General features: G+C 43.7%; 2 protein-coding genes across 3 annotated transcripts in view; one reads left to right on the top strand and one right to left on the bottom strand.

Moving 5' to 3' along the window:
• B3GNT5 (UDP-GlcNAc:betaGal beta-1,3-N-acetylglucosaminyltransferase 5) overlaps positions 1-4,471 on the bottom strand; it is a 43,155-nt gene extending 38,684 nt beyond the window's left edge. The window contains exon 1 of one of the 2 annotated variants that reach the window (XM_045031263.1): positions 4,339-4,471. The gene's annotated coding sequence lies outside the window, so the exon portion shown is untranslated. The remainder of the gene's footprint in view (positions 1-4,338) is intronic. The other variant, XM_045031265.1, reaches the window with a different exon arrangement.
• MCF2L2 (MCF.2 cell line derived transforming sequence-like 2) overlaps positions 1-23,303 on the top strand; it is a 296,032-nt gene that overhangs the window by 201,490 nt on the left and 71,239 nt on the right. The gene's annotated exons all lie outside the window — the stretch shown is intronic.

The raw sequence follows: 23,303 nt of genomic DNA, 5'->3' as shown, positions 1-23,303 counted from the left end.
GATGGCTCCCAGCGCTGGTGCACCGTCTACACTGCCACTTTACAGCGCTGAAACTTGCAGGGCTCAGGGGGTGTTTTTTCATACCCCCTGAGCGAGAAAGTTGCAGGGCTGTAAAGTGTACACAAGGCCTCAGGGATACTAAAGCCTTGCTACACTTACCTTTTCTTTGCCGCTCCAGTGCGTCAGTTCCACCTGCATGACCATCAACAGAAGCAGTAGTTTTGGCCACCCCAGGAACAAGGGAACAGTGGGAGGTTTTAAGAAAAAGCTCAATGTTGTCAAAAACATCCAGTTTGATAGGTGTCAGATGAGGCCCTCAGTTAGGATTAGTATTTAGATTGCAAGTTCTGTAGGGCACGGATGGCACTTGTTTTCATATGTAAAGAACTTAACTTGTTTCGGTTGCTGTAGAAACAAACAATAGATGCAGTAGCCCAGTGTTTACAGTATTTCAGACACTAGAATTCAGGAGTTTTCACATACTCCTCCCCAGTCTTTGGGTAATTACTGTTCTGAGTTTTTTCAGTAGTCATTAGTCCAGTTTGGCCAGGCTCAGGTAGTGTGTCCTGACTACCACAGTGGGCAGCCTTTAGCACAAAACATCTTGCTTCTAACTAAAACATTTCTACAGCAATTTAAGACAGCACTAATAAGTCACATCTCTGTTCCACTAAAAGAGGCTCCAAATTAGATTTTCTACCTTACTAAGGGTATGGCTACACTTACAAATCTGCAGCGCTGGTCGTCCAGCTGTGCAGGGCCAGCGCTGGTGTGTGGCCACACTCACAGCTACCAGCGCTGGTGTGTGGCCACATTTGCAGTATTTGCAGCGCTGTTGGGAGTGATGCATTATGGGCAGCTATCCCAGCATTCAAGTGGCAGCAACGGTGCTTTTCAAAAGAGGGGTGGGGGGTGGGGCGTAGTGTGACAGGGAGCGGGGGGAGAGAGAGAGAGTGGATTTTTGGAGCCAACACTGTGTGTTAGCTTCCTGACTTGAAAAATCAGAACATGTTCCCGATCCCTTACGCTTAACTTTTAACTGCAAACAGCCTGCAGCCAACACGACTCTCTTTCTCCCCTCTGCCCCCGCTGTTTCTGTCAAGCAAACACTCACTCCCTGCCTGCCTCATTATTTCATTTGATTGTTCACAGATTGATCACAGCAAACAGGAGCTGTGTTTGTAGATAAACAGCTCCGGGATCAACGGAGCTACAGAGCTCGGAGTTCACAACAAAACAAAGAGGCTGCATAACAAAACAAAGAGAGTAATTTATAAAAGCATTCTGGGATACATCCTTATACCCTGGAGGCCAATCACAGCGCTGGTGTGTGGCCACACTTGATGACCAGCGCTGGAATCCTTATTCCCCATGCTGAGTGAGGTGTACAGCCAGCGCTGCAGCCAGGGAGTTGCAGCGCTGGAAGTGCCCTGCAGGTGTGGCCACTTACTAATTGCAGCGCTGGTGGAGGCTTTCCAGCGCTGCAACTCGCCAGTGTAGCCATACCCTAAGCAGTAGGTACAACCACTGAAAAAGTTATGGGTGCAGAGGTTTTTTTATTTAATTTATTTTTGTTCACTTGTCTAGCCACCATCATTGTTGTCTTCAACAGGGTCTTTGTAACTAATATTTTTTTAATAGCAGAAACACCTCCAAACTTCACACTGAAATCAGTCCAGCCACGCAGCAAACTTGTCTCCAGCCAGACACCAGTGACGAACTTTTGAGATTTTTCTGTACTCACTGCATCAGGTATGAAACCCTGCTACCCATCCTGTCACATCAGCAAGGTTTAAGCTGTCTTTTGTTCTCATTTATGCGCTAGCATTTCTATGCATTTTTTTTTTTTTTTAAAAACCCACAGGAGTGAATAATTTTGAATTTTAGAAGTTCACGCCTTCATTTTCTAGGATGACCCTTTCCAACTGCAAAGAGAAAAAACAAAAAGATTGGTGGGGGTGGGAGCGTGGTGAAAAACAAAACATTAGAGATGATAGGACAGAAGAAACTCCCCTCCCCACCCCCAGTAATTGCAATGGATTTGGGCACTTACACACACTGCTACTATGAGGGACTGCATCATCGGACATAAAGGGTATTGTAGTCACAAAACTAATGTTCCTGCACATGGAACAAGCCCATTAGGGGCAGAAAGCTCACTGGTCCCAATCCTCCACTGCTGTGTGTGGCTAACTCAGAATAGTGGCTTTTTACAACCACTTTGCACAGGTGTAAATCAACTCCATGAAATGCAACCCTGCAGAGAATCAGGCCTAGGGAGTTTAAATTGACTAGTTTCCTAGCTCACTAACCATATGATCACAAGGAAACCCAACTCTGCTCTCCATCCCCCTGGGATGGGCAAGAGGTGAGACTCTCCAAAAACTCCTGTCCCACAGCCTGCCTGCACTCCTTTCGCTGCAGCCCCGAGAACAAAGCAAGGCCTTCCACAGCTTCGTGGGGCACCCCTTTCTTTCACAGCTGCCCTGCCCTCACTCGACCCCTGCCAGCCATTTCAGTCAGGATTTCACTGAGCAGTATGAAACAACATTGACTGGTTCAAATCCCCAAGGAATTGCAAGCAGCCTTCCTGCAGTTCCAACCACAAAGACCCAATGCAGATGAGGATTTAAGATTCTCCACAACTTCCACCATTTTCTATTAGCCCAGACCAAACAGGGCTGCAGGAATTCAAAACTAGTGGAAAACTGTGCCACCCCGCCACACTTTCTGATCCACATCGCCCAGAACATGACACACAAATTCCCCCACCCCTAATCTGAAGCCATGAACTCCAAGCCTTGTTCAGAAGCTCTGGACAAGAAGTTTTATTACACACACCTATTTCCACTTAAAGTTCCAGTCCTTGCAACTCTGGCTAAAGCTGCTGCTGAGTTTCATTCAGCCTCCTCTGCTCCACCCTACTGGAAAAGGTCCTACAAAATTTGAAAGAGTATCACTGCTCTAGAGAGTTATATGGGATGGTAGGAAAACCCCCCTCTAGAAAATAGATCATTCTGTTAAGTTCTACGGGCTTTTAGAGTAGCTCTGTAGCAACCACACTGGTTTCATCCGGTGGAAGATCCGCAGTCAAGGCAGCAAAGCACCCATTGATGTGGTGGCCAAACCTACTGCTGAGCTAGCTCCAGATGCGTGCTCAGCATCGGCAGGGAGCAGTAGAGACTGCAGCGGCGCCTAGCAAATTGCAACCACGTGGCCAGCCAGCTAGTGTCCCTTTTTTGTTGCTGGAAGAAACAAAGGAGGTTACTGTGGGAACACCCTCCCTCTCAGCTAGGGAACAGATATGTCCCCGACACACAATGGAAACCTGTATTCAGACTGAAAATCAGGTGTCCGTCCACATGCAATGACAAAAAATTTCCTTAGCTTTATTCCAATGCTACTTTAATGCTTTACTTTGATCTACAATTGAGAGACAGGATTCTTTTGTCCACCCCTCTAAGCGGGAAAAAGGCACGTTTCTAAAGATTCAAGGAATACAACTGTCTCTATGTAGGAGTCACACTGTTGCTGTTTACTGGGAGGATTTCAGCGGTGCTCAGATGTGAGGTTATATTTTGCAATACACCTAGCAGCAAAGAAACTCTCTGAGCCGGATTTGCTTGTTTCACTGGGTAGACGCAGGAAGACAGCAGCTGAAGTTTGTAACAGCAGAAATAATCAGAAGAGCTAGGAGGCTGAGAAAGATTATGGGGTGGGGGTGGAAGGGACTTTCCTATTCTACCGCCACTTTGAATGGCTTGTTTCACAAGTTTTCCCACCATGGAAGAAAAAAAAATCCACAAGGGGCCATAGACAGATTTTTGTTTTAGAAGGAGGTTTAGAGGATCACCAATGAAGAGAAATAGCTCAGTCGGATCAGCTAACTTCTAGTACATTACATCTCTACTTCAGAAGTCTATACCAAATAAAGTTCGAATCGATTCACTCTAATCTGAACCCAGTAACTCGAGTGGAACGTGTTTAAAATGTGGAAAGTGCACGCTTTAAAAAAACAAAAACAAAAACCACCAGATATCCGCTGCGAAGTTAAGAACGGGAAGAGTTTAAAAACGAAACACCTTGAACAAAAAAGTTGTAGAACTGTTTGATTCTAACATGAGCCTAGACCAGAGGAAAACACCATCGTCCCCCCCAAAAGTAAGAGTTGAAAGCGCACGTTCAGGTTAGTTTCAGATACTGGTTTCCCCACGAGACAGCGTTTTAAACCAGGGCTCGCTTTAAACAAAGGCGGAATATTTTCTAGGCGGTCTTTTGAACAATAAGATCACGTTCATAAACCAAGCAAACTTTATATAGAGAGAAAAAGACACTTACCCACCACAGAGTCAGCTGCCTTCAATCCTGAATATTAGCTTTCCCTTCCCGATCAAATAGAAATAAAACCGAAGAGGAAAACCCCGTGCTCCCTGCTCTCTTAACCATCCACAGCTAATCTGGTTCGTTTACTTCGCACAGATCCAGCATATAGGAGCAGTGAGGTCGTTAGCCAATCAGAATCAGCTGCTCCAGAACGCAAGCCTCAGGAATTTAGATGTCAGTATCTCTTTCTGCAAAAATATTGCGGTTTCCTGAATAGAGCTGTGGCTCCTGTGGCGTTACTCGAACCCCTTCGCTCTTCTCACAGAGCCGTGAGTGTTTGCAAGGCTGGGAGTCTCCTGTTTGGTAATCCTGGTGCTTTCTGAAAGTACTTTTCAGTAGAGGCAATAAAGGTATTTCACCCCTTACAGAGGTGCTGGAATTAGGGGTGCTGCCACACTCCTTGGCTTGAAGTGATTTCCATTATATACAGGGTTTATGGTTTGGTTGAATGGCTCTCAGCACCCCCACTATACAAATTATTCCCACACCCTTCCCTTATGCTCTTTAACAAAACTGGCAAGCAGGGAAGAACTCTAAAAGATAAAATGTTCCCTTTCAAAGTTTAAAAACATGGGGAAATTGGCTTTCCTTGTGTAAGTGACCATAAATTAGATCAGTTATGTGGTAAGACAATCAGATTCCTTAACTTGCCATTGGTGGGGCTGGTTTCTTATCACATTTCTCTTATTAGATGAGGAAACCAGTTTAACTAAGGGTATGGCTACACTTGCAGCCGTACAGCGCTGCTGCGGGAGCGCTCTTGCGGCAGCGCTTTGAAGTGCGAGTGTGGTCCCAGTGCTGCAGGTACTCCACCTCCCCGTGGGGATTATTTTACAGCGCTCCCAGCACTGGGGCAGTGTTTACACTGGTGCTTTGCAGTGCTGTAACTTGATGCGCTCAGGGGCGTGTTTTTTCACACCCCTGAGCGAGAAAGTTGCAGCGATGTAAAGCCCCAGTGTAGCCAAGGCCTAATTCTATCATTTGTGCACCAGCATGTTTTTGCAATGTTTGGGTTGGAAATTCGAGGGAGAGGAGTGTTTAGAAAAACTGTTTTAAAACTGATTTTTAAAAACCCGTGGAAATATTTCTATTGATCTTTTCTGGGCATCATTTTCAAAGGTGCCGGCTGCTGGTAACAGTAGGTGCCAAGCACTTTTGAAATTGACCCGCCCCACAATTTAAATTGACCTGAGGGTATCGCTTTTAATTCTTGTAGGTCAAAGTTCAATCAATCTCAGGCAATGATTGATTTGGAATAATTGGTTTAAAGAAAGAGAAATACATGTAAATGTTTCAGATGTGATTTTTTTTTTAATAAAGCCATAAGAGTGATTTTTTTTTTTTTAAAAAGGCACTACAAGATCTGACCCAAATTTTGTCACAAAGGAAAAATACATAGGGGAAATAACTCAGTAGGATGAAGTTAAATTGTCTCTATAACACTGTGCCAGGTGCTGGTAAAAGGAAATAGATGTGGCAATTGGAGATGTGCTATTAAATGCCAAGATATAAGAGCACAGGCTTATGATGTTAGCCTATCTTTATTTTTTTCACGTGACTATGCTACTGAATGTGACTGATATCTGACCACGTCAGCAACTTAATAGAGAATTTCATACTAATCATAATAATCCTTAGTGCTCATATACCTTTACAATCATTAACAGATTAATCTCAACAACACATCTGTGAAATAAATGATATCTTCATGTTACAAATAGTGAAATGGAGCCAACTAGGGATGTTAATTGTCATGTCAAGGACACACAGCAAGGTACGGGCACAACCAGGGTGGGAACTCCTTTTCCAGCCTGCTGAATTATGTTGCTTTCCTTTGGTGGATTTTATTGGGGGAAATCTTTAAAGGCCTAAAGGACCTTTCACTTGTTTGTTTGTTTTTTTAATTTCTGCTGTGTTTCTTAATATTACCAGGTCCTTGTATTCTCCTTCCCAGGCACTTTTTAGTTCTGTCTGATCCTGTAGCAATACAAAATGTGATTCTTTGCAATGGCTAACTCTCTCTGCCAGGGAACTTATTTGTAGAGTGCTGTGTAATTTTACCATACTACCCAAGTGATGTTTAAATAACAGTAATAGGGAAAAATCTATAAATAATTTAAAATACACTTTTCCTATCCCTCTACCCCCCCACAATTTATTTTTTTGAGATTTCTGCCAGAGTTCATAGGTTTGGTTATCTAAGATTAAAAACAGGTCTCAGTTTTCATTTATCTTAATGGGCTATCGGATTCATGGGTTTGGTCTATCACCTCCGCTGTTTCCTTTCACTGTGGAAAGTGGTACTTCTTGGTGACAGATTTCTGAAGAGCCTCAGATCAGTAGTTTCTTCACCAGGGACACCAATTTGTCCTATTTTCACCTTCCATTTAAATAGGTAAACTGAGAATAAATTAAAACAGCAAACTGGAATTTTCAACTGTGAAAACCGTGTGACTCATTTCTAATTGCTACTTGCAATCCCAACTGCAACACTGCATAATAAGAACAGGAGTACTTGTGGCACCTTAGAGACTAACAAATTCACCGGGTGAAGTGGGCTGTAGCCCACAAAAGCTTATGCTCAAATAACTTTGTTAGTCTCTAAGGTGCCACAAGTACTCCTGTTCTTTTTGCAAATACAGACTAACACGGCTGCTACTCTGAAAACTGCATAATAAGGCTCCCTACACCCAAGTCTGGAAGGGAAGAATGTAAAAGTCACTGCAGCAGCCCTACATCACTAACAAAGTGGGAAATCCTCCACTGTCTGGCAAAGCCACTGTTAAGATTGGTTTTGCACCATGAGGGTAGCAAAGCAATTTAATGGGCCTGAAGCTCTGGAACTGTGTGTGTGCAATGTGACCAAGTTAATGTAGGAACCTAAATTTGTGTATTTCTGGACTTCGTCCAACTGTATTTTTTGCAGTTCATATATGATGATTATGACAGGGGAATTGAGTTGGTCAGAGTAGTGGTCTGGAAGTACTCATATGATGACAACATTGAAATGAAAAAAATGGAGTGTTTTTGGTGTCATTTTACAAAAGGCACATAACTAATTCACTGACCTATTTTGACAAACTTGCTGACTTAATTATGAAGCAACAACTTCCCAAAACTAATATTTAGTTTAATTCCCAGTTTGAAATGGTTAGAACTGGGGTGGCCTAAATTTTCATATTTGTGTCTCTATTCCTCTCCATTCCCCCAAATTTCCCCTTTTCTAATGACAAAGGAGTCCAGTGATTTTTTTTTTAAGCATTGTCTCCCTTGTCCGAACCGATGCCAACAACTAATGGTAAACTAGGTTGTTCTACAGATTTATTATTTTTTTAAAAATCGAAAGGGAAACGGTCAACTGGAATATTTTGAAAATGACTCCTTTTTTTTAAATCTCAGTTCCTGACAGAGCAACCTTTGTATTTTAGGTCTTAATTTTTTTGTTAATTTATTTTAAAACATGTTTATAAGGAGTTTTCTATTCCCCTGTTTATGTTTATTATTTTCAGCAAGGGGATAAACTGAATAAGTAAATGGTGCACGGGAAAATGAAATTGACTATATGAATGTGCTGTCAAAGGCACTTCTTAAAGCTCACTCTTTTCATGATTAGCTTTTTACACTCTCAGTGACAAGTCAGGTATATCTGGCATGCAGCTTCCCTCAGGGCCTTAGTATGAAGTCATCAACATTCATCACTTTTATGTATAGCCTTTTTTCCCCCGAGTCAGCTTGACAAGCAAAAAGTTGATGATTCAGGCAGACTGAGTTTTCCCAAGACAGACAGAACTTTTGAAATGTGTCTGGAAGAAGGGCCAGAATGTTGACATTTCATCCTGTAATGCTTCCGCAATAAGAAAGGAAGTAAAAATACAAAGACGTCAGACCTGAAACTAGGACCAGAACTAATTCTAGCAACTAGACACACTTCCAGTTTTGAGAACTTAATACATTGAATTATTCAGGGTGTATACGCCATGGAAAATATATTTTAAATAGAGCATCCACTGCGCTATTCAAATGTGTAGTGAAAGATTTTTGAAGGAGGACAGGGAAAGTGGAGGTCACATTCATTTTTTGTATTGATTGAAAGGTCTTCCAGGGGGCCATCAGCACTGCCATAATTTTCCTGCAAGGGTTCTGTGATTGGGGTCCTAGTGGGAGCCAGCTATGGTCACTCAGTTGGAGTGAACTGCAAAGAATGGGGCAGACAATCCCCATAAAGCTGGTGGATATCCATATACACCTCTACCCCGATATAACGCGACCTGATATAACATGAATTTGGATATAACACGGTAAAGCAGAGCTCCGGGGGGAGGGGGGGGCTGCGCACTCCAGCCGATCGAAGCAAGTTCAATATAACGCAGTTTCACCTATAATGCAGTACGATTTTTTGGCTCTCGAAGACAGCATTATATTGGGGTAGAGGTGTACTTAGATTTACCAAACCAGCATAAAACAGCTTCTTTATTACCTCACTGGTTACGCAGAAGTCCAAACAACAGTGATCCAGCCTCAGGCCTCCATCCAGGTACCTAAGTCAAATATGATGATTTCTGAAAATCGTATTTCATCATAGGAAAGAAAATCTTCTACCAATCCCAAAGGATCGGACACATTACCTCCCAGGTTAATGAATGTTTCAGATCTTACCCAAATACACGCTACAGCCAATTCTTATTAACTAAACTTAAATTTATTAAAATCAAAAGAGAGTATGGTTAAAAGATCAATATACATACAGACATGAGTTTAGTCCATTGAGGTTCAGATTCATAGCAGAGATGGTGAGCTTTGTAGTTGCAAAGAATTCCTTTGGACTATAACCTATGAACTGAATTCTAATGTCCAAATATCATATTCAGGGTGTACCAGCATAACTGAGACCTCAGTCTTGTGACTCAAACTTCCCCTGATGAAGCCTAAGCAGATCTGAGATGACAGAATCAGGACCCATGGATCTTTTATACAATTTCATGTCTTTTGACAAGTTGGAGTTCCTCAGGGAGCAAAAGGTAATTAGGATGACTTTGAAGGACTTCCATCACCAGTACTTAGCTGTATGAATTAACACAAGGCCATTTGCTTGTTCCTCCACCATTCACAGTATATTTCAAAGAGAGATGAATACTGAGATATCCCATGTTTACAATTCATTTAAATGATCAGATTTTCTTTTGACCTCTGAATGATCAGAATACAGCATAGACAGGGACTGTTGATTACATTGTCCACCCTACTCATACATATGTAAATTCACAAAAACACAAACATTATCTCCCCACATCTTTTGAGGGTTATTTATTTTGCAGGATGCTTAACCCTTTCTAGCCATGCATCACAGATTGCTACTGAAGAGGTTTCTGGCTTACCTGCCTCTGAATATGCTGCTTTTACTCCAGTCATAGCACCTATTGGCAAGATCTCATCTAGGCTCTGAACTTGGCTTTTCAACATGTTGGTAGTGCTGCCAATGGGCCACCATTCTGGCTTGTGAATCAATTTATTTTGAGCATAGCAACACCTGTAATGAAGGTTCAATCTTTGTTTGTACGTACATATGTGTGTATCGTTTGTATTTGGGGAATTTTAGGATCACCTCTGTTGATAAATTTCAATCACATCATTAGTTCAGTCCAATACATTCCATTACTATTGAATAATGACTCAGACTGGAGCATTTTAAAGAAGTGTTATCGGGCCAGGGACAAGCTCAGCACCCTATCCTGCCATCACCATAATTACTGCTTTTCAAAATAAGTTCTGGGAGACACAAGACTTCTGTGTACTATTCTCACCTCTCCCGTTTTCTTATTGTGTGTCCTCAGGCAATTCACATAAGCTCTCTATTCTTCCCCATGTATTAAATGGAGATAACAGAGAGGGGCCTGAAGTTTGTTTATATCCAGAGTCAAACCCCTGGAGTGTTGAGATCCAGGATTTTTGGTCAGGTTCATCTTTAGTCGTACTCTTACTCTTAAGTGTAGTGATAGGGGCTAGCTGCAAAATTTGGATCTGGATTTAAAATGGAACTTCCTCTAAATTCAGAGGTGCTCAAATGAATGGATTTTAGATCAGGTCCATCTTTCATAACACCGATCTACCACTCAAGATGGTTTGAGAGGCATCATATAACTCAATATGGAAATGGCTAAGTATTATTTCTGAACTTTGAGTGCTGGAATGAGTGAATTGGACAGAATTCTCTAGGGGGGTGGAGCAGGGGGAAGAAAAGGTCTGTTTTAAAACTGAGACAGTTGTGTCATATTTCTGTTCTGAATCAGCAATTGCAAAGTTGCACTGACCTTAGTTCTGGGAATTGCTAAACTTAGGCCTGGACCAGTGCCAAAAAAGGCGTATTTAGTGCAAGGGACCAATGAAAGCATTATGGTCCAATACTTGTGATAGTCACCACAGTGTTCACTACTAACTTTGTATTGTAGGAGAGAGAGGCTAGGCTTGAGCCAGAGATAGCTGAGCCCCCACTTCTACCTGGAAGAAGTGAGGTCCCTGGGTAGGTGTCCTGTCTCCCCTTCCCCCCTCCCGGCATGCAAATCTGGGAGGAGGATCTGGGGCAATGAGAATTACACTGTGATATAATACTGATTTGAATCTGGTTAGATTTAAGGTGATTTTTCTTTGGGAAAGGGATGATTGAATGTTGGAGATAGAAGCTTTTGGGTTGAGGCCTAAAAGTCCTGTTTTTCTATCTACCGTCCCGTCCTGTGAAAATCCAGCTGGTTGAGAATAAAGCCTTGGAGTAGAGATCTAATGGAAAAAGAGCACTATGTGCTTTGTTGTTTGACCTGAAGATCTATCTTCTTTCATGAGACTCTGTCAATGACCAGCCAGCAGGAGAGACTTTGAAACGCACAACCAAATATAGAAACCATTGCCTGCTCTCCGTAATCTCTCCTAAACCTGCAAGCTTTGATACAGATTTGTTTGTTTGTTTGTTTTGTTATCAGATAAGCTTTCTTGCCAGGCAGATTGACTCCAGCATTCCCAACTCTAATTACAGCTTAATGGGTTAGGAAAACCTTTGAAGTGAAGTATGTGCTGCAAGTTTGAGAGATCTGGAGGCAGATAAAGATGGGTGTACAATACAAAACGGGACTGCGTTCTTACTGACATTTTCAAGAAGTTCTGGGCAATTGGGAGGGTGAATTTCCATTCACAGAGGAGATTAGTAGTAGTAGTAGTATTTATTTATTGGTATTGTGGTAGCACCCAGAATGTACTAGATGCTTATAAGGCAACAAAATCGTTACCCAAAAAAGTTTGCAGTCTGAACAATGGATGACACTGATGGTCTCACCATACATGATATTTCTTATTCGGACCATCTTACCCAATCACGATATCCAGAACAAGCTGTCACTTCCGCTGTTAACTCTGGTACCCGTTTTCTACTGGACAACAGGGTTATCTTAAAACTCTTCAGAAATTCCTCAGCCCATCTTTAGTACAAATGTGCTGTAGCCAGGTCAGTCCTTGCACACTGTGGAATGCAGCCTGCCATGCAAACATCAGAGAATCAATCTGTTTGTTTGTGGAAGTCACACCGAGAGACTACGATCACAATAAAAGAAGTTTGTTTTAATCTATGTCCCTGAAATGTTTGGTTTACAGTCAGAGGCATTTGAGACCTCACCAAGTACACAGTATGTAGGGGATATGCTGCCTGGGGTGTGGGATGTCCCATCCACACATGATGATCAATAAAGTGCATCGTTATGAAGCTCACTATTGAATTCAGTTCCTTGATTTAAGGAGCTGTTCAATAACCAGGGACATACCAGGTTGGGCTGGGAAGAGATGAGCCGTCTCATGATTATAACACTGCATTTTCTTTTCAGGGACTCATCCACTCTATTTCACACATCAAATATTTCAATTATAATACTGTTCTCCAGTAAAGTATACTTCACCCAGCCAGCAGACACACACTAGATTTCACTAAGGTTTTAACTCTATCTCCCCACTAAATATGCAGTGTTATTGTAGCCGTGTTGGTCCCCGGCTATTAGAGAGACAAGGTGGGTGAGGATTTTTTTTTAATTGGCCCAGCATCTGTTGGTAAAAGAGAGAAGCTTTCAAGCTTGAACACACACACACGAACACACACACACAGATCATCAGCAACCCTTTCTCTGCTGGCCATAGCTTAGGCACACTATCTGTGGCTGCACAAATTATGATGAAAAATCTCTGATGCAACTCCACTGCTGACAGCTGTGTTTGGTAAACGAGTAGTTTATATAGGTGTTTATATATATATATATATATATATGTTTGTATAGGTGTTTTTAATCTCATGCTATCTAAATAAAATGCCAGTGACTGCCTGAGTCCTCCCTCTGCTACTCCCCCGAGCTGCACTTCTGGTAGGGCAATGGTTGGAGATGTCTCATAAAAGTCTAGTGTAGACAGGTTTTGTGTTAGATCTGTCACTCCCTCTGAGCCTGATAAGTCAGGCTTCCTGACCCTTGTGTTGTTCTTATTCTTCCAGATCCATGGTGGACCTTAACTTTGTAGAGTGGGTGGCTTGATTCAAGTAATCTTCAAAGTTTAAGAAATCTTCACTCCTCTTATACCTTTGCAGCCCTGGCAAACAATGCCTTTTCCTCTTTATCTAAGCTTGCCGCTAAATTCTGCGGGCTAAATTCAGGTGATGTGAAAGGTAACCTAAACTATATGTCAGCAAGTTATGTGTCTAAGCTGCTGTAATTTACATGCCAAGAAGAAGGAATCAGTTAAAGTAAAGTGAGCGCTCTGCCTACTTCAAGGTACAACTTTGCACTTCCTATTATTAGGTATTTTTCCTGCTGCTACACCCTTTGTGACATGTAAATTACACCTTTGGACTCCTAGAGATTGAGTTAAGTTCAACGATTTGGTCCTTATTTTCAGGGCACTCAATGGCCTTGGCCCAGGGTATCTAAAAGATTGCCTAAAGCTCTGGGATGAAGACTGTGATTGACAACGCCACTCCTCAGGCACAGTGGAACCATCTACTTAGGCCTGCACAAGATGCGGCCTGCGTGAGCTCACTGTGCGGGGAGTGAGTAGGTGGACTCACTGTGCAGCCCGCGGGGGGTGAGTAGGCAAGCGGTGGGTGAGGGAGGGGGGCTGAAGAGGCCGGCCGGCAGTGGCGGGGGGTGAGGAGGTGAGCTGGCTGGGGGGAGGAGGGGCTGAGGAGGTGAGCGGGCAGGCAGGCAGTGGCAGGGACTGAGTAGGCAAGCCGGGGTGGGGGGGGCGCTGAGGAGGCAAGCGAGGAGTCAGTGGCTGACCTGTTCTACTGATCTGGTCTGGCTCCCGTCCCCTCTCCAAGGGTTGCAGCTGTCTGGAGGTGCCTGCCTTCCACACCTTCCTCATTCACACCTCATTCATTCAACAGGGCAGTTGATTACAACGTTGGGGGAAGATCTTATTCTGCTTTTAGCAAAAAGACATTTTTCTTTTACCTTAATTATACTACCTTAGGGGCCTGCTATAACATATTACCAAGGTTCAATATCACTGTTTTGGTGGGGCAGTGCTGGGGAAGGAGGGTTTGTTTCCGCAGCGGGGTGGTGCTGGAGGGAGGGGAGTATTTCAGGGGGGCTTGGCGGCGCTGGGCGGGGAGTATTCCAGGGGGGCTGGGCGGCGCTGGGGGAGTGTTGTGTTTCGGAGGGGACTTGGCGGCGCTGGGGGGGGGTTGGCGGGGCCGGGTGGGTTCGGCCCTCAGCTGTTTTATTTGGAGTAATATGGCCCTCGCCGCTTAACGAGTTGTGCAGGCCTGATCTACTATAATAATAAAACTCATCTGTGCAGGAGACAAAGCTTTTTCCGAGTCACACTCCTCAGCACCTTTCATTCCAAGTGGAAGGTGCACTTCTCCGACCTTCCTTCTCTGAAGCTATAGCTACACTGCTCTTTCATTGGCAAAACTTTTGTCGCTCTCCTGCTGGCAAAGCTACCGCCCCTCGTTGGAGGTGGTTCTATTTTGTCGGCAGGAGAGCCTTCTCCTGCCAACAAAGAGCGGCTACACTGCGTGCCTTATGGCAAGGTGTTAGCGCTGTAAGCTGCGCCATGTAGATATAGCTTAACATAAACAGCAACATGTCCTTAAAAAAAACCCCACAAAACAAAACCCTACACTGCACACACAATTCTTCCCCTGGGGAGAGGATGGGAGAAAGAACAAACCATATGTTACAGATGTTAGTCACCTCATTTAATGCAGTGTTTCTCAACCTTTTTGATACCAGGGACAGGGAGATCTCAGGGACTGGCACTGGTCTACGGACCAGTCGTTGTGAAACACTGATTTAATACACTACTAGGAGGTGGTGAGATACTATCTGATGAAAGTGGCATGGAACCTATATCAAATAGAATAGAATTAGATCGTCTCACACTCACACCCACTCACTGACGTGCCAGCTACGTCATCTTAATCAGTACCTTTGAAGTTGACCCTGAGTTTCTGTCATAAGTGTGATTAAAGCTGTAACCCTTACGTCAGATGCTATTTTCTGCTCATGTTGTTTGTTGTACACCCCATGTCACCTGCTTATGGTTTTTCTTTTGCTAATTCTTTTGTACCGATTGGAAAGGTTTAGGCTTTTTTTTGTTTAAGCCCCCTCCACTCCCATGCTTTCACTTTGACCAAAACTCCCTTTTCTTAAATGGAGCAGTTGTTCGCTAGACTGACCTAGTCTGGGGAAATCCCCTCCACCACCAGCCTCCCTCAGCTCTCCTCCTCACTGAGGCTAATTGATAGATAGGATAGCACCATTGCCGTGACTACAAGGGAATGGAACCATTCACTGTGCCTGATATGGCAGAAGCTTCCGTGACAAGTTCAGGTTAAGTGTGTGGACAAATAATTGCCAGACGCTTCCTGCAAAAGCCAGAGCTCTCGCATTGAAAACTGGCTCAGCTAATTCACTTCAGATTTTCAACAAGGAAGCACCCACCCAAAAATCACCTCCAACACGCTACTCCCAGAAGTATGAGGAATTTCAGACCAATCAGAAGGTTGGTTTTGGTCCTTCATGGAGAGTCAGGATTACGATTCAGAATAGAAAGGGTCTTGTAACCTTAACTGTGGCCTCAGCACTGTGGCACAAGGATACAAGTGTCCCCTGGGCAACTATATTCAGAGGGAAGCCAGATGAACTCCATCAAGGGGTGTGGACACTGCACTTCTATGACATATCCCACCCTTGCCATTAATCCCATGGAAGCTCCTATATGGTTTGGACTTTATAAGACAGAAAGGGTTGGACAATAAACCTCCCTCTGAGTGGGAGTTCAGGAGCAGCTGACAGCAGGGACTGCACAGTTCCTGAGAAGGCCAGGCAGCAGTGGAAGGAGCAGGCAGTTAGGTGGTGGGTTCAGACCTCTGAGTTGATGGTATACGGCTTTCATGGGTATCCCAAAAAGGAGGCCTCCTAATTTCCATTAAATCTTTATTCCTAGGGAGGACACAAAGTATTCTCATTCCCTCCACAAACGAAACAAGTAGGATATCCTCCCAAATGGGGAAAAAACCCATGCGTTGAAGTTTGTGGATATTCCTGCCCATCTATGGGTTTTTTGGCACTTTAGGGGCATAGAGCACTGGGCCGTATCTTATGAGGCTGTGGACCACCTCTACCTGTCTTCAGGTGGGCTGAGGTTTCTCTTGAAGGAGAGAGGATTCATGCAACCTAGGAGAGGACTTCGTATGTCAGAACTTTTGCTGCCCTTTCCACAGCAGAGTTAAGACGAGGTCGTGACAGTGAGGGCTCTCACACACATACACATACAGAGTCCTCCACTAGTGTGGTCAGGGTTTTCCCCCAGAGTAGGAGGTTTCACAGTGAATAAACTATTAAGTTGAAGGGGCATTTCTCAGAGCTGTTGATTCAGGCTGGCTTCAGACTCAGGAAACATCACTATGTTACATTCAGTTCACATTTCAATAGTGGCTTGTTTGTTTGCAACAGTAAACACTAGAAACTTGTACTTTTTTTCTCCTTTTTTAATGAAAGAGTCTGAAGACACTTGGCCCCAGGGACTGGGGTTCTAGGCATGTACTTATGCCTTAATCTGGGCCTGTAGCCAGAAATTTAGGCATCCAAAATCACTAGACACTTTTGAAAGTCTGGGTATACAGTTTTCTGCCTTCTAAAATGGGTTTTTGTTCAGCGGTATAGTTTTCCATCAAGCTGTTTATCAATAAGATATGAAGAACGATGAACTGAATGGTTGATCTTTTAAAAAAACCAAAAGCTTTTCACATCTTTCTAGAATGCTGTAGGTCTTCTATGTCTTACAAATTCATTGATGACTGAACTATTTCGTATTTAGAGGCCCCAGCCTTGCAAAGGGATCTGCAAATATGGACCCCTTATGCTGGTATGGAGGCTGAGCTGGACACCTGTGCCTTCGTCAGCCATTCCATCACGCATTCCTGCAGCCCTGCCGGGATCTCACTCATGGAGCAGGGCTGCAGGTACCCTGCAATTACTGCTCCTCGTCTCTGGGGCATGCAGTGGTGCCAGCAGTGGGGGCAGGGAGACTGTCTCCTCTGTTCTCAGTGCTCCTCCAGCCAGCATCCAGCCAGCCTGAATGGACAGCCAGGAGGAGGAAGAGGAAAAGGAAACAGCTAGTTGCACAAAGGACTAGCTGGCGGGGGTGAAGAGTCCAAGGGTAACAAAAGAAGCAGGGATAGAGCGTACGATAGGACAGGCAGGGGAAACATTGCACAAGGATGGGCCGGCTGGAGAAGGCTGAAGGGGCAGACTATGAGGGTAGAGGCAGCAGGAGGTGCATTGGATCAACTGATTTTATCCAAGGATATAAATAAAATCTTGACGCTGGGACAGACGCCGGTATTTCTCAGCACCCCTCTCTTCGAGCTGTGCATTTCTGTGTCCATAGATGGGATTGTTCACTTGTTCGTGCTGACATTTGGATCTAATGTTGCTATTTATATAGCTTTTGCCTACATAAACAGCAACTAGTTACCTTCTTGATGCTTTATTCAAACATAAATTAATCTTAACAAGTCACTTTTCTGGCACAGTTTGGGTTTTAGTAATGTGTGTCACTGGGTGTGCATATACGCTAGCTTCCTCTTGGAGCAATTATTATTTATGTTGCCTTAGTCATAGACAGGACCCTATTGTGCCAGGCACTGTACTAACTGAGAATTAAACGAGGATCCCTGTATAGCATGTTGCTAGGAAAGTCTGTTCAGCACAAACCACCCAACATAAGCTGGCATTTATGAATCCTATTTAAAGAATACACTCCATGGCCCTTTTTACATTATTAAAAACACCACTATTGGTAATAAAAGCCTGTCTTACAAAGTGCTGATAAAAGACAAACCCACTTTATTTGTCACCTAATTGGGGCAGGTTACAAAGGCTGGTACCCCTGTCACATGGCAGGAATCGGTGTCCACTGACTCCAATGGTCATTGGTACATCTTCTCTTTTAAAAAAAAAATTCAAATAGCTAAAACTACACAATCAATTAATAACAGCTGTCTCCAAGCCTCACTGGGTTTCTGATCACACAGTCACTACTTATTCTCAAAACAGCTTCGTCAGTAGTGGCCTGCTCAGATGCCAAAGCAGATCTGCCATCTGTAGCCTGTGTTGGATGCACCTGTGTGCAATCACATTGACTTCTTTTCTAGTTGTCTTGATGCCTTGTTTCTGCATCAGGATTTGCTGGCACAGGTCCCTGTATCTGTATGGAATTCCCTCAGAATGGAATATAGCCAACTCACCACTGGAAGTCACTACATTTGATCATGTAGCATACCTGTCTCCATTACCGGTGTAAAGCCAGAAACAGACAACAGATGGATATTCCACACTTGTCTAGCAGAAATGAACAGCTTTTAGGAAGTGGTTTTGAAAAGGTAAAATGTAGGCTTGATTTTTTTTTTTAATTGACAGTTCATGGAAAGAGACCAGTCCTTATAGGTTTAACAGTTGGAACAGCTGAGTAGGAAAAGCTCTGCTTGCAAGACTGAAGATGCTCCATTAAATCTATTTAACAAGAATGAAACCATAGACATTAGTACTAAGGAAGTACTTTAGCATTAAAAGATTTAAAAAATAAAATAAAATCATAGCCATGTAGGATTGGAAGGGACCTTGATAGGTTATCTGGTCCAGTCCCCTGCACTGAGGCAGGACTAAATATTATTTAGACCATCCCTGAGAAGTGTTTGTCTAACCTGTTCTTATAAATCTCTAGTGCAGGGGTAGGCAATCTATGGCACGTGTGCCAAGGGCGACACACAAGCTGATTTTCAGTGGCACTCACACTGCCCGGGTCCTGGCCACTGGTCCAGGGGGCTCTGCATTTTAATTTAATTTTAAATGAAGCCTCTTAAACATTTTAAAAACCTTATTTACTTTACATAGAACAATAGTTTAGTTATATATTATAGACTTATAGAAAGAGACCTTCTAAAAATGTTAAAATGTATTACTGGCACGCAAAACCTTAAATTAGAGTGAATAAATGAAGACTCAGCACATCACTTCTGAAAGGTTGCCGACCCCTGTTCTAGTGACTGACAGACTAAGGGCTGGTCTACACTGAGGGGGGGGGGATCGATCTAAGATACTTCGACTTCAGCTACGCTATTCACGTAGCTGAAGTTGCCTATCTTAGATCGAGTTACTTACCGTCCTCACGGTGTGGGATCGACGTCCGCGGCTCTCCCTGTCGACTCCGCTACCGCCGTTCGTGTTGGTGGAGTTCCGGAGTCGACAGGAGCGCGTTCGGGGATCTATATATCGCATCTAGATGACACGCGATATGTCGATCCCCGAGAAATCGATTGCTACCCGCCGATACGGCCGGTAGTGAAGATGTACCCTGAGATTCTATAGCCTCCCTAGATAATTTGTTCCAGAGTTTAACTACCCTTTCAGTTAGGAAGTTTTTCCTAATGGCTAACCTAAATCTCTCCTGCTGCAATTTAAGCCCATTACTTCTTGTCCTGTCTTCAGTGGATAAGGAGAACAATTTATAACAGCCTTTTATGTGCTTGAAGACTGTTATTAGTCTTCTCTTTTCCAGACTAAACAAGCCCAATGTTTTCAGTCTTTCCTTGTAGGTCATGTCTTCTAGACCTTACATTTTTTTGCTCTTCTCTGGACTTTCTCCAACTTCTCCACATCTTTCCCTAAGTGTGGTGCCCAATAATGGACACGGTATTCCAGTTGAAGGCTTAGTGCTGAATAGGCGAAATAATTATTTCTCGTGTCTTGCTTACAAGACTTCTGCTAATGCATCCTAGAATGGTGCGTGCTTTTTTTTCTTTCTACAACAGTATCATGTTGTTGACTCATGGTAAAACCCAACATTTTGACTTGTAAAGAAATGAGGCGTCAACAGCAGCTGTTGGAACTGAGAGCTGAACAGGAAAGAGTGGGAGACAAAAGGAAGGAAGTCCAGTGCAACAGAAACAGAAATATCCAGACCGAATGTTACCAATGGAATGGAGTTGGGTTGGAGGGAAAAAAAGGTTAAAGTGGTAACTTAGTGGTTTACTGGAAATACTCCATAACCCTACTGTACCCACCAGCTTTGGTCCTAAAAATGAATGTCCATTCTTTCTCTCGGGATCATCAACAAGTTAAAAATCTCAGCATCTAGAGCTCTTAACAGGGCCCAAACCAAGTGGTCTCAGGTTTCCTGTTGAGGAGTCGAACTGAACCCGAACCTCACCCTGAAACTGGTTCAGAGAGGGTTTTTTGAGTGAACCGGAACTGAACCAGAACTGAAAACCTCTCAGTTGTACTGAACCGTAACTGGAACTGAACCCAAAACCACAAAACCTGGTAACTGATTCAAAATAACAGGTTCAATAATGAGGCGCTAAGGGAGCGCTTTTGGGGATGCTGCGGCACGGTGTCTCTCTGTTCCAATCCTGGAAAGAGAAGGGCAGAGACTACACTTCCTACGAAGTCATTGGATGAGATGAGAAAAGCGGAAGAGAGTGGTTCTGGGATTAGTAGTTCTCTTGTCTGTTATGCCCAGGTGGAGGACTGCCTGAAACCACCTAGAACACCTCCCTCCCCTCTTTGACTCTTCCTTGCTCCCGCTTCCTGCTGAGTGTTTGTTCCTGCTACGCAAGTCAGAGAAGATAGGGCATTTTCTGGGCTGACATTCATTTTGTCACCTTAGCAGGCAAACATGACTGACAGAGTTCTGGAGAATGTAGTGCGTGCAAATCATTTGTTTAGAAAGTAAATAATTTTTCTGCAATGAAAGAAATGTTTGTCATTGTATTCTTTTTCTAGGCGTTATAATGCAAACATAAGAGCACAAGTCATTGTCTCCAGGAAATGTATCTGAACTGGTTCAAAGTGGATGATGAACGGGTTACCCAACAATTTAGTGTTTGAACTGGAACTGAACGGGAGAGTTAAGAAATACTGATAAACCCGACCCGGAACTGAACCAAAGTTTTTAACAGTTCGACCGTCTGTTTCCAATCCTGAGATGCAAGTGAAGTTTAATGAGGTCAAAGCTTTCGCAGAGGGATCTCTTTGATACGTACAGTACTATGGCAAAAATCATAGGCCTGGTCTACACTACAGAGTTAGGTCAATGTAAGCCGTGAGAGGTGTAGCATTTAAGTTGGTGTCGTTAGGTTGACGCAGTGTCATTGTAGACACTGCATTGCTTACAGAAACTGTTGCTGCCTTTCAGAAACCATCCCACTATGCCTCACGCAGGCAGTTAAATGGGTGCAAGAGCTCCTGGTGAGGGTGTGCACTGCTGACACAAGGAGTGTAGCATGAACATGTAAAACCGCAGTGGCTGTACATCAACATAACGTAGGTCGACTTAATTTTATAGTGGAGACTTGCCCTTATTGTCTTCTGTGGGAGCAAAATCAAGCCCAATAATATTAGCCCTTTCAATTTTCAAAGCAGTTTACAAGTATTAATTGCCACTAGAAATTTAAAAAATTGGTTTTATTTTGAAAACGCTTACTCCTCTGCACAATGTGGGATGGGAGAGATTTCATGTTTTCAGCTGCTGTGTGAGGGAAACTTCTATTCCACCAAGATAGTTGCTTTTAGGAGGGATGTTTGGCATTCTCTCCTCATGCTAATAGTTCATTTCCTAGTTCAAAAACACTGCCCACTGTCCAACATTCAAGAGACACTTGTGTCATGGATCAGTCCCACATAATCTTCTCCCTAAACAGGGGTAAAAGATCTTCATGACTACTAACAAATTCATTCAAGTGGAACTTTGACTTTGGTATCTTGTAACTAGAGACACAGAAAATTTCTAGAAGTCCGGTGGCACCTTAAAGACTAACAGATTTTAAAAAACCACTTTTTCAGATGCATGGAGTGAAAATTATAGATACAGGTGTAACCCCCAAAGAGATTACATAGATTCCTGGAGCTCTGTCTGCTGGCAGCTCAGGGAGGAGGAGCCAAGGCAAACTCAGAGTCTGCCCAGCAACCAACAGGGAGTGGAGATGCCCCTCCCAGGGAGTTGAGGAGAGAGAGAAGCCATTTTTGAGAAGAGGCTAGAGCCAGCCAGGGTAAAGGCCAAACTGGCTGTGTGGGGAGCTGGTGAGTCCCAGGCCTGCAAGCAGGGTTCCCCCTGAGAACTAGCCTCTAGGGACCTGACACCAGATTCCCCAGCTGGGTTTTTCTTCCTCACGGATGATTCCCAATTGTTACGTTTGCTGAAAAATTTCCCCAGCCAGGCTGGGTTCGCCTCCAGCTCCCCTGGTGAGACCAGTCCCCACATGGTCAGCGCTGCTAGTCCAGGGCTGATTCCTGCCTGAGGAGGATCCCTGCCAACGGACAGCAGCCCCTGGAATCGCCTCAACCCTGAAGATCATTTGTGGAGCTCGTGAGTGCCTTGTCTTTAGTTAGTTAGTCAGGGAATTTGTTTTGGGGACCCTCTACTCCCTGAACTGTGTCCTCAAGCCAGGGAGTGAGGGTTTGAGGATTTTATAATTTACCGCTTATTACACCTGTGGAGGGATTCACCACCACCTCCCACTTGTGGGTCTTTTGGGCTGTACTGAACCCAGTCAGCCACACTGCTACACCTCTGCAGAGAATTGTATAGGTCATCAAGGGCCCCAGCAAAGTACGCGTACCAACAGGACACTAGTTTTGCATTTGTTACATCCAGACACGGGTATTTTAAGTGTGGGCACCGGTGACCCTAAAAATAGTGTTTCCCCTGTTATGTTGTATTTGTTGCCTGTTTAATATAATTGTTGTGTTGAATATATTTTTATGTGTTGTGTTATTTCTTGGAAGTCTCCAACTATCTGGCAAATAAGTGGGGATTCCTCTGTAGTTAGAATTTTCCGCCCAAGCTGCCCTGGTGACTCTGCCAGGAAGGAGCGAGGGGGGTGGAGGCACCGCCAACTAATTTCATAACCAAAAAAGATTCACCCTACTGAGTGGGTGGCGGGATCCAAAAGAACCCAGACCTGTCCATCAGAACCTGTAAGTAGATTGCCAGTAAAGGAGGTAATCAGGTGGAGAGGGGCGCTACACAGGCATAAATATATATTGGTACATGAAGAGAAGGGATTTACCTTACAAGTGGAGAACCAATGTTGAAGGTCAATTCAGTTAGGGTGGATGTGGTCCACTCCCAATAATTGATGAGGAGGTGTCAATACCAAGAGACTTTCTGAAGATCTTTCTCTGGGACTTATTCTTCTTTCCAAATGACAGAAAGAGATTTTCTTGAAGAATGAAGTTTATTCGGTACAGACAGTTCATAATGAACCGCAGCATTATATTGTCAGATATACACATGGCTGCAACTGAAACTAGAAAGAGAAGAGATATCTCTGTTGTAGTTAAATCTCACCACAGGTGCCGCTTTTTTTAAACTCAGGGTTTTGCCATTTC

Source organism: Mauremys mutica, chromosome 9 (assembly GCF_020497125.1).
Source record: "Mauremys mutica isolate MM-2020 ecotype Southern chromosome 9, ASM2049712v1, whole genome shotgun sequence".
Lineage (NCBI taxonomy): Eukaryota > Metazoa > Chordata > Testudines > Geoemydidae > Mauremys > Mauremys mutica.
Note: the sequence above shows the minus strand (reverse complement) of the source record. Positions and strands in the feature narration are given on the sequence as shown.